Here is a 13,024-nt window from a genome sequence, read left to right as displayed (position 1 = left end):
TAAAATTCCCGTTTTTTTGAACATATTATACTTTGTAATTAACTAATAACCTTTTCGCACAGCCAAATTAATTTCATACATTAAGATTGTCAGATCAGCTGTTATATAAGCTATTATAAATTTTTGTTTTTCCTGTTCATAAGAAGTTCATAAGTTTCATCAGCTGATTGCTATTTTATCATTACGGCGTGACCAACTACCGGAGAATTGCACTCCATTTTCAGCTCGATTTTTATTCAATTAAAAAGTAATGTATAAAGGTGAGGTTTTTTAATCGATTTAAATCAGCGCGAGAGAGAAGAATCGATACTCACCATCTTTTTATCGATTTTAAAGCTGCCTTCGATAGCACGAAAAGGAGCTGCCTTTATGCCGCGATGTCTGAATTTGGTATCCCTGCAAAACTAATACGGCTATGTAAGCTGACGTTGAGCAACACCAAAAGCTCCGTCAGGTTCGGGAAGGACCTCTCCGAGCCGTTCGATACCAAACGAGGCTTCAAACAGGGTGACTCACTACTGCGACTTCTTCTTCAATCTATTGCTAGAAAGAATAATACGAGCTGCAGAACAAAATAGAGAGGGTACAATCTTCTGCAATAGTGTACAACTCCTGGCGTATGCCGATGATATTGATATCATCGGAAGCAACAACCGCGCCGTTTGTTCTGCGTTTTCCAGACTAGATAAAGAAGCGAAGCGTATGGGTCTGGTGGTGAATGAGGACAAGACGAAATATCTCCTGTCATCAAACAAACAGTCAGCGCACTCGCGTCTTGGCTCCCACGTCACTGTTGACAGTCATAACTTTGAAGTTGTAGATAATATCGTTTATCTGGGAACCAGCATTAACAACACCAACAATGTCAGCCTGGAAATCCAGCGCAGAATCACTCTTGCCAACAGGTGCTACTTTGGACTGAGTAGGCAATTGAAAAGTAAAGTCCTCTCTCGACGAACCAAAATCAAACTCTATAAGTCGCTCATTATTCCCGTCCTGATGTATGGCGCTGAAGCGTGGACGATGACAACATCCGATGAGACGACTCTTGGGGTTTTCGAGAGAAAGGTTTTGCGCAAGATTTATGGTCCTCTAAACATTGGCAACGGCGAATACCGCAGACGATGGAACGATGAGCTGTATGATTTATACGACGACATTGACATAGTTCAGCGAATAAAAAGACAGCGGCTACGCTGGCTAGGTCATATTGTACGGATGGAAGAAAACACTCCAGCTCTGAAAGTATTCGATGCAGTACCCGCTGGAGGAAGCCGCGGAAGAGAACGATCTTCACTCCGGTGGAAAGACCAAGTGCAAAGTGACCTGGCTTCACTTGGTGTTTCCAGTTGGCAAAAAGGAGGAATTAGTGGCGCGCTCTGGTGGATTCGGCTATAATCGCTTAAAGCGGTTCCTACGCTAAATATATATATATATATAAATCAGCGCTTTAATCGAACAAAGGCCGGTTAATTGATCAATTAACTCATGTGCGAAAAGGCTATAACTTTATCATAAATTTTAATAGCCATTAGTAGTAATCTAAAGGTTTTAATGTAGCTTTAGCTCGTTTTGATATTTACACAAATCTTTGTTAGTAGCATTCCTAAAAGATTGGCAGTTTATCTGAAAGATATCAACTTTTTCTACATATAATTATCATATCTGAAATATACGAGCTGATAACTCAAATATTTATTAACCGTTTAACCAAAAAAAAGAACCGTTAATCATTTATTGCTGCTCTGGTAATTCAAAAATTCTAAGAAAAAATAATAATGAAAACAAACGTCACAGAACTTCGTACTAATTGAATAAATCACTAAATAAAACTGAATTCATTAGGGCCTACAGATGGACATGCACTCAGATAAGCGATCTGCAACTGAGGAGAAAAAAATATCTCTCGAAAAAACGCAGCAAAAGTACAATTTTACTAGGTTTTTTGCTTCCGAGTGGGAATATACATTTTATATATAAGTAAGTATGTGTCCAAAAATAACTGGAATTGTAGAATTTCAAAATTCACGGGCTTTGAGACTCCGATTGTAATTTTTAATATACACATTCAACCGACTTGTCTTCATTTGACTTTTTCCTATTTTCACAAATAAAGATAATCTTAAAGGGCAGTCGTTTTAAAAGAATTTGATAAAACGCAGAGAAAGAGAAAGGCTTTTTGAATCTATTTTGAGATTCAATTGGATTATTTCAGCTCTTCCTTATATTTCCAATATTTAATGGGTTATATACAGTTAGGATTTTCAAAAAATCGATTTATCTGAGTATACACACACACAATTTCAAGTCGATCCAACGAATATTTTCGAAATTATAGACACATTAGTGAAGGCGCGCCGACTACGTGTAAAGTGCTTTCAAAGCTTTAAACTCGTTTTTCTCGAAACGGTGTTTTCAAACTCGGTGAGCAAGATTTCTCAGAAACGGCTGAACCGATCGGTCTGAAATTTTTACACAAGCTTCTTAACTATATAGTTTATAATAAACCAAATAGTTTGCTTAGAAAACATTCTTGAAAAATGCCTTATTTTCGATCTCCTTACTGTATATAACCCCTTAAAACGTCAACATTAAAGCAAATATTCAACTTCTTTTTTACTATTTAAGAAACCAATAAAAAGAGCGTTTTCTTTTAGGCAAATTCCGTTAATCCCACACAGACACATATTGTAATACATTTTTGTATAACAACTACAAACATACAATTTACAAATATTTAGTGCTACACAAGCAACACATTAAACACAAATAAATACACATACACATACAAATCTTTGCATGTAAAAAAGAACAATGAACCAGCAATGGCAACAACAGCAGCAACAACTAAATGTGTTAAAGCAGCCTGAAAGTAGACATTGGCAAACAGACGTCATCGTTTCGATAAGAATTTCAAATGTTGAGTTCGTGATATTACGACATAATTTTTGGTGTTGCGCAGCGCAAAGGCAAACACAAACACACACAGATTTATCATATACTAGATATATATATTTATATATTTTTTTATGGCGGACGGGTGGGAGCCACATTCATTCAGTTTGCGAGAACATTTGGAATATATTAGCGCGTCACATACACAAGCGCATGTTGAAGCATGATACTTAGCATTTAGTGGGCGCCACTGTGTGGAGAAATTGAAGCAATACTGTGATTTTGGCAGAAATGAAATGAAATCAGAAATTATTTGGAAGTCGTTTTAGCAAACTTCATGGTGAAAATGTGAAGAGTTTCATTTGACTTTAATACAAAAACAATAAACACAAATGTGAACATACATACATACATACATCAAAGCTATACACAGAAAGATAATTCCAAATGAATATATTTTGAACAATAAATAAAATAATAAAGGGTTCTCAACATTTAATAATTCCCTGATATTCTAAAAGTGTGCTTATGGAAAGGAGTACACACGCAGGTGGGACCGTTAAGCGTAGACACTCGATTTCGTTGACAGTGACTGTGCAACAGTCGGTGTGGTATTTAGTCAGGCGCTCGCTATGTAGTCTACCAATTTCAAAGACAACGCAGCAAGGGACTGCTTAACATTCTACAACGCGTAGCTGCTGCCTCAGAGGTCCTGCTGCCATTCTGCTTTGTAACACTCGCCAACTTTTCGCGTTGCGTCGCGCTAGTGTTGCAGTGGCGTAAGTTACTTTCAAAAAATTTCATTAAGCGCAACGGAACGCCTTTGTGCTCGCGAACGCCAAGGGAAAGATGCGTGCAATGCCAACGCAATAAACAGCTACTCCGCTTTGTGTGTGTGTCCGTTTTTGCAACAACAAAGTCATAGCTGCGCTTCGTGGCCACCACGTATGTCCCCATTTGCTGCAGCGCGCCACCTCGCTTCAGCTATTATGTTTCCCTCGCTTCGGCAAGCTTTTTGTAGAAAGAGAGGAGATTTTGAATAAGTTGCTTCGGTATAAAAAAAAATCAGAATTTTTTGTTTATTAACATGAAAATTTTATTTTGAGAAAAAGTCAAATTGTTTTTTATTAAAATCAAAATTTATTTTTATTAAAATCAGATCTTTTATATATAAAATGAAAACTTTTTTATTAAGATTATAATTTTTTTTAATCTAGTCAGACTTTTTTTATTAAAATCAGAATTGCTTTTTATCGAAATAATTTTTTTTTTAATGAATCAGAATGTTTTTTAAATAATATCTGCTTTTTTTATTAAAATAAGAATCAAAATTTTTCATAATAAAATTAAACCGTTTTATTAAAATTAAATTTTTTAATAGTAACAGCATTTTTTCAGAACTTTATTTTTTTTTAATAAAATCAGATTTTTTTTAAAGCACAATCAGAATCTTTCTTTATAAAACCACATTTTTATGAAAAAAAAAAAACAATTTTTTTCACTTTTTTTTAAAATAAAATTAGAATTTTTTAATCAGAATCTTTCTTAATAAAGCAGCATTTTTTATAAAAACCAGATTTTTTTTTTCAATAAAATTAGAATTTTTTAATCAGAATCTTTCTTAATAAAGCAGCATTTTTTATAAAAACCATATTTTTTTTCAATAAAATTATAATTTTTTAATCAGAATCTTTCTTAATAAAGCAGCATTTTTCATAAACACCAGATTTTTTTATCAGTTTTTTTTTTCAATTATATTAGAATTTTTTTAATTAATCAGAATTTTTTAATGTATCAGAATGCTTTTAAATAAAATCAGAATTTTTTTATTAAAATCAGAATCAGAATTTTTCTTAATAAAATTAAAATTTTTTGTATTAAAATTGGAATTTATTAATAATAACAGCATTTTTTTATAAAAGTCAAATTTTTTTCACTTTTTTTTCCATAAAATTAGAATTATAAAAAAATCAGATTTTTTTAAATAATATCAGAACTTTTGTATTAAAAATAGAAATTTTTTTAATCATCAGAAATATTTAAATCGCAACCAGAATCTTTCTTAATAAAACAGCATTTTTTATAAAAAAACAGATTTTTTCACTTCTTTTTCAATAAAATTAAAATTTTTTTTATAAAATATTTTTTTTTTTAATCAGAATCTTTCTTAATAAAACAGCATTTTTTATAAAAAACAGATTTTTTGTTGGATTTTTTTAATAATTTTAATCAACCAGAATTTTTTAATGTAACAGAATGTTTTTAAATAAAATCAGAATTTTTTTTATTAAAATCAGAATCAGAATTTTTCTTAATAAAATTAAACATTTTTGTATTAAAATTAGAATTTTTTAATAATAACGGCATTTTTTTATAAAAGTCAGATTGTTTCAGAATTTTATTGTTTTTTTTTTAATAAAATCAGATTTTTTTTATCAGAATTTTTTTTTAAATCACATTCAGAATCTTTTTTAATGAAACAGCATTTTTTATAAAAAAACAGATTTTTTTCCACATTTTTTTTCAATAAAATTAGAGCTTTTTTAATAAAATCGTTTTTTTTAATCAGAATCTTTCCTTATAAAACAGCATCTTCTATCAAAACCAGATTTTTTTTCAGAATGTTTTTTTTTTTCAATAAAATTAAACTTTTTTAATAAAATCAGATGTTTTTTAATCAGAATCTTTCTAATACATTTTTTTTAATAAAATCAAATTTTTTTATCAGAAAATAAAGTCGCACTTTAATAACTACAACTGCCAACACTTGAAAAATATGACATTTTCCTACATAAACGGCTAGATTGACGATATTCGACTGCTAACCGAACGCGCATCAAGCCTTTGTCATCATCATTTGCACGCATCTTATTTTCTAAGATTACTGCTATTAAAAATGCCACAACTGCGGCAAAGAAGGATATTAAACACGAGATTGAAATGGAAAAATATTCTGCTTACTAACCACACAGCAAAGCCGTAAATATTGCGCAATATTCAAATCACGCTAAGAAGATAACGTTGGCAAGTTATACGCACGCCTAAGCAATAAACGCAAAATGGAAAATGGAAAAAGAAAAAGAAGAAGAAGCACAACACAAATTACGATTTGATGCGCGCATAAGTCGCCAATATAAAAGGTGGAGAGTAGAAAAAGTAGCGCGAGCATATAATTTCACAGCACAACTTTTGCACTAAAACGCATAACTGTGTATATGTGCATATGCGACTGTCAAATATGAACATTTCGCCAGCTTACAACTCTTCACCTCGGCACGGATGCATAAATTCGTAAGCACCTCTACATTTGCTTACACAACTGCACGGTGAATGCGAGCGCATTTTTACTGCATGCCTGACCTAATAAAAAATGTCATGCTTTCGCGCTGACATGTGAAATCAACTCACACGCCCGCACGCCCCCCTGCTGCTGGCGAACCACAAACTGCAGGCGCTTGAAACGAGCTCTGTGTACCGGTGGTTTTTGTGTTTTTGTTATTGTATGTGTGCATAGGTGCGTCACACCGACCGACAACAATCATAAACTCGTATGCACGTGTGCATATGTACAGTGGTGTGTTTGCTTATGCATTTCACCAACAGTTGGCTTGGCTTGCGGTTCAATCATGGCAATACAACCAATCGCAACTTTAACCCTGCAATGCGGGGTTCGATAAATGAAAGTTAAACATAAAATTTTACTGTTTTTATTTGTGTTCACCTTGTTTATCAGTGCTTTGATATTTCGTCAATAAACATAATATTAGCATGTATTATAAGCCGAGTTTCCACCCGGGCGTATACGTAACATTTTTTCGAATTCATTTTTGTTGCATAAAAATAGGCGCTTATTGATATTTACGCATTTTCACCTGCTCACATACTAAATAATGCTAACTTTACTTCATTCTAGACTATATCCACGTTTTTCATTCATCCAGTTCAGTTCGATTCGTCAGTACATCACCATTTTATATTCTAATAAATATATGTATGCATTAAAATTGTTTGTTGTCTGTTTCGTGTCGTTTCTCGTATTTACTTCGTTGTTCGCCGTACCGTTGCATCCGATTTTTTCGCCCAGTGCACATTGTTGACCTATATTTGGGCATCAATGAATCCGGCATACAAGAGGCCATAGCCATAGAGACCGCTTCCATTGCCAATAGCACCCGCGCTGCCCGCGTATAGTTGAAGTTTACCGTTCACTTTCATTACTTAAGCTATGTGCGTGCGTTCGTTGCCTGCTTGTGCAGTGGCAAGCTTTACAAACGGCATGTCCTGTTTTGCCGTCATCACTTTGTAGTCGTGTGCATTCTGGAAGCAGCAGCTTTTCGTGCCAAAGAGCGCCATTGGAAGGGTAGATATTCTCTTTGTTTCTCAAGCGAAATGTTACTCTTCGATTAAGAATTGAGTTGTGATAAGCCATATTATGCTCAGATGGAATTATACGGTAAATGGTGGTGAAATGATGTAGAATTATTAAGTTATGGGTTCAAACAACAATTTTACAAAAAAAAAATTAATAGTGAAAATAAATTTGATTAAAAATTTAAACAAACAAAACTTAAAAAAAATAAATTTAAAAATAAATAAAAAAAATGTTAATTAAACTTATTTGGCAATTGAATGTTAAAAAAAACATATTTTTAATGGAAAATTCTATAACTCAAAGTCTCTCTAACTCGAAGTTTTTTGTGGATTATGGTGATTCGAGTTAGAGAAGTTCCACTGTATATTTAAAATAAAAGAAAAAATTTCCGAAATATTTCGTTATACGAATATTCGTCTTAACGAAAACCGTTATAACGAACAAGCATATTTTATACATTGAGTACCATAACGATGATGTTACGGTAAGCGATGTTACTGGAACCGGCAATGGGACAACCAGAACCGGCAACCTGTAGCCGATATGGGGCATCCGGAACCGGAAAATGTTATCGGAAATGGGAGAACCGGAACCGGAAGTACTGTTACCAGAATGGAAAACCGGTATGAGGTGACCGGATATGGGTAATGGAACCGGAAAAGAAAAGAACCGGAAATGGGAAAACCAGTATGAAATGACCGGATATGGGTAATGGAACCGGAAGTAATATAATATGGGGAAACCGGAATAAGGCGACCGGATATGGATAATGAAACCTGAAGTAATGTTACCGGAACCGGATATGTGGTAACCGGTTAGAGGTGGCCGGATATGGGGTAATGATGTTACCGGAACCGGAGTCAACTGGAACCAGTGAGCGGTGTTATTACCCGCTTATATCAATTTTAATCGTGTGTAATGGAGTCCGTAAGGGAAACGACTGCAGAAAGCTTGATTCATATAGCTTTATTGGTTTCCGAGATATTCACACAAAATTATTTAGGGGCACTTTTCAGAAAACAATACATCCAGATATGCTTCTTCCTAGTGCGATCCCTTTCACCAAATTTTTCTTGTATAGCTTTATTTATGGCTTAGTTATGACACTTTATAGGTTTTTGGGTCTCGCCATTTTCAATAGCAACCCTCCTATGGTTCCAAAATTGAAAATTGAATGCTTTCGAAATATATTAAAAAAATTTATAAAAAAAAAAAATAAATATAAAAAAATATTTAGTGAAGTATAATTTGAAAATTGAATATTTTCTAAATATATTAAAAACATTTACAGAAACAATTGAAAAAAATAGGAAATATAAGTTTGAAAAATATTAAAAAAATAATTTCGAACAACTACACTAGTTTAAAAAAAAAATTAATTAGAAAATTAAAAAATTTTAAAAATAAAAATTTTTGAAAAAATAATTTGGAAAAAAAAATTATTTAATAAATTAAAATTTTAAAACTAAATGTTTTCAAATTAAAAAAAAACACTAACATTACATTTACTTTTTATCTTTATTCCCCATTAGACTCACTGAATATTGTCATTCTTTTCTCTGTTTATTTTGCTATTCAAACGTCATCAATTCGCATGATTTTGCTGGAAAACCAGTACTCTATCACAACGCCCACACACAAGCATGCTATCGCTTGCGCCTTTACACAAAAAAGAAACAACAACACAACCAAAAGCACAAATCAGCTGTGACTGACAAAATTACAATGCAACAACAAAATGCGCCCGCACAAAAAGGAAAATTTCGACAACAACCACCAAAGCTCGCCGAAAGTAAATGAGCAAGTAAGCATTACTGGAAAATTTCCGTTACTCTCTGCTAGACAGCTGGAGAGTGCAAGTAAAAGTCAAATGAGTTTGGAGAGCCAGAGGGTGGTTGCGCGGCAACAGCGGTTGTTGCGTGTCAGTGGAATATAAACTTAATGGATACACTCGCAAGCGCATAAACGCACACACACACACACACACATGCATGTATGTGGCACTCACACGAGGCAGCCACGCACATACTCGTCCAATGAATTCTGTGGTCACAGGCCGCATAAAATCATTCAAGTTAGAGTCACAGGGCGAAGTGGACGTGTCGACGGATGTGCGATTTTCGTTTGTTCAGATGGTATTTCAATCACTTGCATTGAGGAAAGTGTGCTATAAAACAAAAATAACAACAATTTGAATTAAATGAAAATTGTTTGCCTGCTGAAGTGTTGCAAGTGCAGGAAAAGTGAAAAGTGTTTAGCAGCTTCTTGGATAAAATTTTCAACAAACAAAAAACCAAAAACCAGAAATGTGTGTAGCATAGCTGTTGTGCAAGGAAGCATCTAACTTTTGACAGCGTGTGTGTGTGTGTTTGTGAGTGTGTAGCAGCATGCTTGTACATATATATTTCCTTTAAGCCAAATAAAAGCTTTTTGCTTAAAAGTAAAAGTAAAAGTTAAATACAAATTGGAAATTAGCAACTGAAAAAGCAAAAAATTTGAAGTAAAGAATATGCATGTGAAAGATGCTGAGGGAGAATTTACATGCTTACCGCAACTGAAAGCTGCAAGCAGCGTGCACAATTTGCTTTGCATAGAGGCATAAAGGTCAGCAATACTACTTAAAGGGAAAGCAGGAAAAAAAAATTTTTTTTTTATCAACGAGCGTGTTGTCTCTCTATATGCACGTATGTTTAACTTTTACTTAAATTTCACGTTTTTTGCATTTCTTTGCTGCTTTACATAAATTATACACACTGCCATTGAACTGGAAAATCACATTGCTTCGCGCTCTTTTTCACGCACACACACACACACACACAACTGTGCTCTCACTCTCTTTGATTATTGTGTTAGTAGTATAGAACAACAGCAATAAAAACAAGTGCAAGTGCTAACTGAAGCGGCATGTTACAGAAAATAGAAAATTGCTGTAATGTAAAAAAAAAAACCAAAAACATATGCATTGCAAGAAGACAAAAACAACAAAAAGAAAAAAATAAAAATAAATATATTTTTTTAAATAAAAATTATTTAAATTTAACTTAATTATTTATATAATTTTATTTTTGTATTTTCACAGTTCAATCCATAAAATAGCATTAAAGTAAAATTTTAGTGTATCACAGGATATTAAAAATACAACAACAATTACGTTTTAACATTACAACAACAACATAATGAAGTGCATTAATAATTCTCATTACACATGAATACATATTGTTTGAAGTTTGTGTGAAGAAAATAATAAGCATAAACAAGTGGAGCAACACGCAGCCATTGGCGTTCTAAAAAATTTATTTGAATATAGTAAATCGTTTATTCAATTAAGACAGTAAATGAATGGACATCGGTTGCAGGTGAGTAGATAATACAATAATATAAAAATAAAACAAATATTTTTTTGTAAATTTTTTTTTTGTTTGTATAAAAACGCTTACAAATTTCGATGAGCCTCAGACGCATTTTTCTTGGTATTAAAAAAGAAAAGCAAAATTTCACGCAAATGTCGAGAATTCGGCTCAAAAAGTGACATTTTCAGTTGAGAATATGTTTGGGATGCAAACTGATTTCTACAATTATTTTGTTGGGTTAATGTTGACACAAATGTCCAAGATCGATATAAATCGATTTAATCGACCAGTACTTGACCCTAGAGACATCTATTGGAAAACGGCGGAAGCAAAGTTGTAGACCTAATATATATTTTAATGCAGTTGTAAATTGTATTTAAAATATACTGACAAAGATGTCATTAATATTTCTTCCGGAAATACAAAAAATAACAAATTCTCTGAAAAATATGTATATGTGTTCAAAAAATAACGGGAATTTTCGTTTTTTTTTTTAATATTGATTCAGTCGTCTACGTTAATGTTTTCCCCTTTAAAATTATGCCCATTATGCACTTATGCCTCCGAAATTCGAAAGTTTAAAATTCCCGTTATTTTTTGAACACCACCTCGTATACTTAACATTCTCATATTAAACCACTTTTTTTAAATTTATTGTATGGGTTTAACAACAAAAACAGGCATATGCTCATTTATATACATATATACATACACACTCTTGTGCATACCTCCATACCTAATTAAGTTGCAATGTTGCGTTCAACGTCCTCTGCTGGTCACAAGTGCATTTCAAATAAACTTGAAGGACACCCAACTCAAAACCACGTAAGGGGTGCGTAAGCAAGTTGTTAACTAGTAAACAATAACTGACACCGTTGGTTGGTATTTAGTGCACATGTGGTATGCAGAAATTGAAGCTAATGAACAAGGCAAAAGTTGGATGAATTTTTAATATTTTGTTTTGTGATGTTTTTAGAATCCAATTGAACCAAAGTAAAATATTTACTTAACTCAGAGTAGCTAATATAAAATCCATTAATTACATAAGATCACAATTTGGATCACATATCATCTGTTAATACCTACTTACATACTTCTAAAGTAAGTAAATATATGGAAAATTCCGTTCTCATCTCCCGCTGTCAATCTCTTCCCCGCTCCTAAATTTCGTAACCGCATTTCAGCTCTATGTACGTATTTTTAGCACAAGGACACTTCGCTGACAACAAATGATAAATTTTGAGAACGGAAATTCACAAAATCTGGCGCGTAAGCATTGCTACGCAAAGTGACATCTTCGAAATTCTAAGCTTGTGCACTGATAATGTATGCGTATTGCGGCATGCAAGCGACGACACTCGTGTGTGTGTGCTGAAATATGTGTGTGTATGACATTTGAAATTTCTGTCATTTCGTGTATAATTATGAGTAGTTTGTGCGAGTTGAAAGCAGTCAAATACGCAAAATGCAGAGTGCAGCATATACGAGTAGTAGAGTTTATGTAGATTAGTAGATATATGGTTGTACATAAAGAGTGACATAATTAGAATATCTTGTAGATTTATTAGTGGGGACTCTGCACACTAACCACTACCACAATTTAGCGTGTGCTATTTTAAGAAATAATTTATTTGATTTGACCACTAAACTAGCTGTGGTCAACACATTATTTATATGTGTACTAGGCGATGATATTATTTTTAATATTCCAGAATAAGTGAAAAACTGATTTACCGAGAAATACACCGCATTTCTGGAGTACTACAAAGGTCAAACAGCTATTATGAAGTAGCAGAAGTAGTGATAGTGCATATTCAGGGATTCTAAAAGGGTCTGCCTTGAGTAGAAGACGGAGAATTTAGTTTATTTTGATTAATTGATTTCTAAAAAATGAAATTTCCAAATGATATTTTCCTTCCAGTGCACAGTGGTTGCGCCCATAGGACAAAATTCAAAAATTTCATAACAACAAAAATTTGCGAAAAGTTACCAAATCGTCTCTAAAATGTCCAAGCTTCTTCATGGCAAACCGGTTTTTACTGCAAATCTAACGGGACATTTTAAAAATAGAATGCAAAGTGTGAATTTTGCAGCGAAACTGCGCTAAGTTATCTTTTTGTGAAAACAAAATTGAATTTCAAAGTGGTCAAACATTTGCTATAGAGGTCCGAATTTAATTATTTAAAATGCATTTTATTGTTGCAGGTATTTACTTTATTGATTTATTATTTGTTATGTATTTTTGATTGATTATACTTTTTTGTGTATTTTTTTAACGTAATTTTCATGTTTAAATAGACATTTAGTTTTGTTACCCCACGATCCCCCCTTTATGAGTGTTATCAGTGTATTTGTCAATGTTTTAAGGTAATAAAAATGTTAAGTGTAGCTGCCGATATTTGCCCAT

At 32.9% G+C, this 13,024-nt stretch overlaps 1 protein-coding gene across 2 annotated transcripts in view; it reads left to right on the top strand.

Moving 5' to 3' along the window:
• Positions 1–9,301: 9,301 nt before the first annotated feature.
• The window catches only part of LOC105214195 (formin-J), a 70,237-nt gene continuing 66,514 nt past the window's right edge, over positions 9,302–13,024 (top strand). The window contains exons 1-2 of one of the 2 annotated variants that reach the window (XM_029041642.2): positions 9,302–9,402; positions 10,347–10,623. The gene's annotated coding sequence lies outside the window, so the exon portion shown is untranslated. Of the gene's footprint in view, positions 9,576–10,346; positions 10,624–13,024 lie in introns of both variants that reach the window. The other variant, XM_054226534.1, reaches the window with a different exon arrangement.

The sequence above is a fragment of the Zeugodacus cucurbitae genome, chromosome 3 (assembly GCF_028554725.1).
Source record: "Zeugodacus cucurbitae isolate PBARC_wt_2022May chromosome 3, idZeuCucr1.2, whole genome shotgun sequence".
In the NCBI taxonomy this organism is placed as follows: Eukaryota; Metazoa; Arthropoda; class Insecta; order Diptera; family Tephritidae; genus Zeugodacus; species Zeugodacus cucurbitae.
Note: the sequence above shows the minus strand (reverse complement) of the source record. Positions and strands in the feature narration are given on the sequence as shown.